The sequence below is a fragment of the Atractosteus spatula genome, assembly GCF_055471065.1.
Source record: "Atractosteus spatula isolate fAtrSpa1 chromosome 10 unlocalized genomic scaffold, fAtrSpa1.hap1 SUPER_10_unloc_5, whole genome shotgun sequence".
In the NCBI taxonomy this organism is placed as follows: Eukaryota; Metazoa; Chordata; class Actinopteri; order Semionotiformes; family Lepisosteidae; genus Atractosteus; species Atractosteus spatula.
In genome coordinates, this window is record NW_028296625.1 from 760594 (window position 1) to 767947 (window position 7354).

At 38.6% G+C, this 7354-nt stretch overlaps 2 non-coding genes across 2 annotated transcripts; both read right to left on the reverse strand.

Moving 5' to 3' along the window:
* Positions 1-1706: 1706 nt before the first annotated feature.
* Positions 1707-1780, reverse strand: trnan-guu (transfer RNA asparagine (anticodon GUU)). The gene has a single exon. It is a non-coding gene; the product is annotated as a tRNA-Asn (tRNA).
* Positions 1781-5963: 4183 nt separating this feature from the next.
* trnaa-cgc (transfer RNA alanine (anticodon CGC)) lies at positions 5964-6035 on the reverse strand. Its single transcript has one exon. It is a non-coding gene; the product is annotated as a tRNA-Ala (tRNA).
* Between the last annotated feature and the right edge of the window lie 1319 nt (positions 6036-7354).

Below are 7354 nucleotides of genomic sequence, written 5' to 3' on the forward strand. Positions count from 1 at the left end.
AGCACAGCAACACTTAATTCTGTCTTATTAACAAGCATTGCCGCTACAATTAGTAGGAAGAAAGATACAATGTATTGAAAATGTAATATGTTTTAAAGGATTAAAGGGAAAAGAAATACTTTATCTACGCAAACTAATTCAACTGAGCTCCTCTAAACAATATAGCCTGAAGAATTGCCAAAGCACAATGTATCAATTTGGGTGACACTGGGGGAAAAGGATCACAACATTGAGAACCACAAGGCTTATTTTCAACAGCAAACTTTGTGCTTGAAAATATTTGACAAAAAAAGGAATATTACACGCACGGAAACCAATATTTACCACTAGGGTAGAATGCAGCATAGAACAGTTGAGGTTGACTTGTTCACAGTGAACTGTCCTCCAGCGATAGTCAGCTGTAATCACCGACGCAGACATGATGTTAATACTCTGACAGCACCTTGGCTGATTTGGTTAAAGTGTTTTCCCCCTGGTTATAAAAACGTCTCAAAATTCTGACACTGAGGTGTGAGACACAATGTAACAGGCTCTCATAATCCCGAAGTACAATAAATTTTACTGTATTGTTTTTTAAATTTGATCCTGTGAACATTGCATGTCCCTCCTTCCTCATTACCAAAAAATCTCAATGTCACCAACAGTATGTACATTTGTTATTACAACACAAATGAGTTGTGACGTTGTGAACATGGCATGTTAAAGTATATAGAATATCTAGATCAGAACAGGCTAAATGCAATTCATAGTGATTTATCATTTTCTTATTTTCTAAATGAAAAAAAAAAATTTTCAGTGATTATGACACTTCGGTATGATATAAAATATGCTTCAATGACAGAATAAATAATCATGGAAAAAATACCCACAGTGGTATTCATATTTGTGATTATAGGAATGTTAAATATCAGGTGAGTAGCTGTGTCAGCAAGCGTAGGCTGCAAAGGAACAAGTAAAGGACTATTCCTGCTGAAAAGAGAAGAAAAGAATCACAACGTTTCGGCTGTGGAGCCTTCTTCAGGTGTGAGAAAGACAGGGCAGTAAGCAAAGATAATTTTCTTTTTATCTTTGCTGACTACAGTTTATCTTTGATGACAACATCAAAGACATTAAGTAATTTTTACTGCTAACAGCTCCACATCAACTTCCTTTTATATCTAACCTCATCAGATCTCTCAACTCCCAACTCTTCCAGTTTCTCACTTCAGAGAAGGATAAAACATTCAATCATCCTCTACAGAGAGAAACCATCAACACCCCTACCACCTCCACAAATCCTAACCTTGTTGTTACTATACCCTCTGACCTTTCCCTTTCAACCCTTTGCATCCTCAGCTGACATATTTTATAATTACAATAGACTGTATAGTATTTATGTTTAAATTTAAGGTAAATATGTCAAAATATCAAAATCCAACTGCACAGTGCTATCGTAACAATGCTTGTCAAGTTCTCAAACAAACCTGCATTGTATTTTTAATATATTTCAGCAGAGGATTCAACTGGAGTATAAATGACGATTCGACGATCATTTTTCTTGGGTGAATATGGTTTTCTGGGGAGTTACGATGGTGGGCATTATTGGACATTTCCTGGTGATCCTGACACGTGTTAAACACTCGCATTTGTTGCAAATATTAAAATGGCTATGGTTTCGCTGAGAAATCCAATCGACCGAAGACAATATTTACATCGCCAAAGAAACTCGTCCCTGGGTGGAATCGAACCACCAACCTTTCGGTTAACAGCCGAACGCGCTAACCGATTGCGCCACAGAGACTGACATGTAGGTTTTTCTCTCGAATCACAAATTCCCGGTTAAAAAAAAAAATCTCTAACCGTTTATTTTGCCAGCCGGTAATATTTCTTCTGCACTGATAACCAAGAATTGGATTTCATTTTCCGCAAGCTGTTTGAATTTAATCAAAAATAAGTTTTCCAGAAAGGAAATGAACACATGCATTTAACGAAATCAAGCCCTTTGTGAGTGCCCAAAATGGTACGTTCTGTACTACAAGAAAGGAAGAAAGACACGGCTGGGATTTGAATTTCGTTTTTTTTGTTTCATAAAGAGGCGCTTTAACCAACTAAGCTACGGTGACAGGACAACCATAACCTTTACAGCCACTTGGACACACCGCTCTGAGACATCTGCGTTTAGTAAGCGCTGAACCTGCTCTCAGAGCAAATTGCCTCTTTTACATAGCAGCCCCGACACTGAGAAACGAAGAGAACTGGCTTTAATCTGGCATTTTTCATGTCCAATGCGTTTGACATCTCCCAAGGGCGACAGAGTTCTTTTGCGACACTATTTCTTCTTCTTTTTTCTTTCTGTACGCTTTGATAAAAACGAAAAATCGTGCAAGGGAAAAATGTACTTTTTTTCATAGAGAAAACGTGCACCAGGAAATGTGTTGAGAAGAAATGATTTAACATGATACGTGACCTAATTTATCGGAGCAATTGCTCACCCAGCAAGGTCTGGAGAGGTTGGAGAGTCTGGTGGATGTGATAATTATATGGTGTTGTGGAAGAAAACAGTCTTTCTCTGAATTCTCAATCAATCGGAATTTCAGTGCGAAACATAAAACCCTTGTCATATTTAAAGAGATTATATTTTAAAACTCATAAAAATCAGAAAACACATGTTTTTCACTTTGAAATTTTAGACGGAGCGGTGCATTACTAGTAGCGGCGCTGAGCACACTATGGGGGAATTCAGGTTATGTGAAATGTCAGCGGTTTAATAAATAACGCGTCTGATTTCGGATCATAAGATTGTAGGTTCGACTTCTACCTGGCTCGTGTAAATTATATTCAAGCTCCTCAGTAATAGATGTCTATTATGTAATGAACCGCACCTGAAAGCAAACGTTGGGTCTGTTTCCTTTGTTTTCCAGCATGAAATAGCAAATCGTTACAAAAAGCACCTGCAAATGTACAATAGCGTTTTTTTTTTCAAATTACATTTTCAGGCTTCAGACACTTTTTTAATAAAACAAAAGTGTCCGGAAACTCATTAACTTTCAGGTTTGATTGAACCTGAATTAAAAGAAGTTATCTGAAACTTCCGGGATTCCATTCTCTGATGCAGCTGTCTCTAAAGTTGGACGTGATGTTTAGCAGATGTGAACGGTGCCTTTTCTCTTGTGTTCAAGGCTATTCGCTGTGTGAGCTCCACACTGCGTGTCCTGTACTGCTCTATTTTGTTTAGATTATCTATGTGGTGTACAGATAGAACTCAACTGCATGGTGTGAATTCCGTGTTCAGGACCAGCAGAACCTGAAAAACCAATAGCTGACACGCAGCTTTCTGATCTGGAATCAGACGCGCTACCGTTGCGCCACGAGTTCACATCTCTCAGCCCCTTTGAATTCCCCAAAGGAGACAAAAAAAAATCCGTTAAGAGCGCCGCTCTTCCGAAGAGAGTCTCTTCTTCCCAGACCACATTTTATTCTTCCTGCGCAGCTCTTGTGCAGGTGTTGTTCTCAATTACAGATCCAGGAACACTGATTTTTTTTCCTATTTTTTTCAATTAAGTACCCCATGGTGCAACGGTAGCACGTCTGACTCTAAATCCCCAAGTTCATTTTCAAAGTATATCGGAGTCAACTGATACTGATCAGGTTCTGCTGCTACTGAACCCGCAGTCTTCACCTTAAAGTTCAATTCCCCAAGCCTTTTGACCTTATATGTCCATCCCTTCTCGTCAAAACTCGTATTTCCACAGGGTACCCTCCAGAAATCGCAGTATAGAATGAAAAAACTCCAGTAGATCTCGGCCGCTGTTGGTGATTTTCATTTAAAAATAAATAAATCTCTGGAAATTTTACGGAGTGTATCACTTTCACCGAGACCGAGAAGTGTTAAGCTGTACATGAGTCTTTGTGGTTCGGTTGTTAACCAAAAGGGTGGTGGGTTGAGCCCTCCCAGGGACGCTATGAGCCTTTTAATGTACACACCCGTCTCACTTTAACTCCACGGCCGGTCTTATACTGCAATCAAATACAGATCCCGTAGGAGGCAGTAAGCCCGCATATATAGCTCACTGTGTGTATAATGAAGAAGCAGAGGTTAGTTTCTCATCTGCGCGTTACAGAGCCTTACGCAACTCGTACTGTACGAACAGCTAGAGTTTGATCCCTGCACGGGCTATTAGTTGAAAGGTCATTGTAAATGACGTGTAAGAGATTTATAGATAGATACTTTATTGATCCCGTGAGGGAAATTAATAAAGCTTATCCAGCTGGCGTTTATGTTTCACACTAAATTGCGATCTTGAAACCAAAATAATTAGAAATATGGAACACAACCGTTGTTCCCCAAGAAGGAAAGCTGTTTAACACTGTCGTCACTCCTTTTTATTTAACCCAGATTGTGAAAACAACTCTGCCCTATCAAAGGAAAATGTTGCACAAAAGTTGGAAAGCACACTCTGAATCCATCTGTACTGTATACTTGATTTCCGCGATCCGTTCAAGGCTGCTTGGTGCTTCGCTAGCGAGTCATTTCAGGGAAGAAACTCAGTTTAGAGAACTACTGGTGCATTTTCACTCATTGAATTTGATCTTTGTACTCTCTTTTCATTCTCAGCTATAATATTTCAAAATTACAGTTCGGATTTGTTGGAAAACTTCACAGGCATTATTAAGTTAGAACTGTATAATTGTATTTTAATATCTTGGTATATTTACCTTCATTTTAATATGGATGTAACCATAAATGTTGTACTTTTGTCGTACTTTTTAAAACATTTTAACTGAGGACGCACGACGACTATTATACCATGTGATACATGCAAGACATCTGTAAACGAAGATGTAATTACAGTCAAATTGGCAATTAACAGAAAACCACAAGTTGTATAATATTATTTCTCTATGTCGATGATTAGTTGAAGGATTTGAAGAAACTATATATTATTCCTCGATATCGATGATCAGTTGAAGGATTTGGAGAAACAGCAGCGATAGCAGGTGATTTTGGTTTTGAACCCATCTTTACACCTCAATAATCCATTTGTCCTCGAAAAAAGAAAAGACAGGCATGTTTTGAGTCTCATAATGATCATATTCTCGATCCAAAGAAACGTATAAATTTGATTCCTTCCGTAGTATTTTGGATTTTCTTACAATGATTTCACGAAGTATTGCCAGGATCTATATTACCGCTCGGTAGCGATAACACTGCTGATATTGATTGAGTAGACATCGATGATGTATTGACAACTTTATCTGAAGCGAGAAGTCCTAGAACACTGTCTATGATGTGTTAGGATTCATACCAAGATATACTTTTTGTTTTCAACCCAAAATGCTGCTATTGCATTACACATTATATGAACATTACCAGTTTTGGTAGCTTCTCTGCGCGATTTTTCAAAACTGAAACTAATTACAAAATTACTTAAGATCAACCATGACAAAAACATATAAATCAGGACTAATATTAATATCAACTGATGTTACTACAGAAAAAAACTACAGTTAAAATTTAACTGAAATATTAATAAGACTATGCAAGCCTAAAAAGTAGAACAATTAAATTTATATAACTTTTTTTTGAGAAATGGGCTCACACACCGGAAGACACTAACGTTTCTCTTCGTTAGAATATGTGAATAACAGTTTAACTAAAAATGTTTGGAGTCCAGAGGGAGGACTCGCTCGCTGAATGATCTCTCAAGAAATCCCTGGTGAGATTCAACAGGTGTTTTCTTCAACAGCCACTAAAAGTCTGATGACCTTCTCTGGATTTTCTGAATATGACGTTAAATTAGTTCAAATCATTTGGTAGTTAACAGAACGAAATGCTTTGGAGGTACATTTAAAACAGCAGAGCAACACTGTAGCACTTCGTGTGTGACTGAAATTAATTGTGTAAACCTGGCTCTCTATGAACACGAGCAAAGAGTTCTCACTCACCAGAAGATTGCGATGTGAGCACAGTAATATAAGACACCTGGAAATGCCGGGGATTGAACCCGGGACCTCATACATGCGAAGCATGCGCTCTACCACTGAGCTACATCCCCTAGCCTACCGATGGTGGAACTGACGTAAAGATGTTCATATGTTTACTGAACACAATCCACCCTTCACGAAGAATGCCTGCAGTTTCCCACTTTCGCGTTTCTTCTACTACAAAGTAAATTAATGGGAATGAAGAAATAAGGAAGGGAAAATAATCGCATCGAAGCTTCCAGAGACTGGGCAAAATGAATAATTTATTTTTATATCCAGTCACATGGGCGACGGTGGTTGATTCTTCAACGGGGGGGGGGGGGGTGCGTTTTTCTACCTCCTTACTCGATTGTCTTTCAATTATGTTTTCCTTGAAACCTTTTTGCATCTTTTAAGTGCTTGCGATTAAATTACGCATAGAAAAACAGCAGTACAATTGATGTTCATGGACCGATGCACACAACTCCAGTGATAAAGCCCTGTCTGTAAATATTGTAGAAGAACGTTAAAGGGCGAAACAACGCTCCAACCACGTGAATGGTAACAAGAAGGATCGTGTTCTTATTTAATATGTGCTTTTGAATTGCCTTGTCAATACACGCAGGCTTTAGAGATGGACAAATAATTTACAGTGGTGTTTGTAAACAAAGATGGAACATGTTATTTCTATACCAGGAAGAAAGGAGCAGACTCTTAAACTTTAAGAGGCAGAAACAACACCTCATCACAGCTAACACTAATTAAAACGACATCACAACAGAAGAGTGAAGCCTTGAGTGAATCAAATCAGTTTTTGTTGGTCGTCTGTGTCTTCATAACTTTGTAGGTGAGAGAGAGGATTGCGAAAATGTGCAGGTGCTTCTCAGAAGTGCGTTGGTGGTATAGGTTCCTTCAAATAACTGAGCCAGTGCATCCCAAATCTTTTCAAGATGATCTGTGATCAGGTAACACATCTCCTGAAACTAACATTCGAGGTAGGAAGCATGCTCTTAAACACCAAAACACTCAAAAAGGAAGAAGCAGGTCTCTGTACACAAGACGGTAGTGCGATATTAGAATTTCTGAGTTTTTGACGGATTCAGGCTCCTTCTCAGAGGTCCTTGCTCGCCAAATAACTTTGCATCTGAGGAAGAGCACCACGGAAAAAACCCAACTCAACAAGCGAGCGCGTTGGTTGCTCTTGCTCTTAATGCAAGGAGCTGTTTTTTTTTTCCTCGCAATAATCATTATTAACCAGAAACAGGTAGCAGCACAGGTAGGTTGCATTTGTGATTATGTCACTTCTCTCTGCTTCAGCAAGGTCAATAAAAGACTCTGAAAGTAGTAAAGCAAAACTGAACTCAAAATCATATTAGGAATTCTGAGCGATATCTCCATACAGGTAATCCAA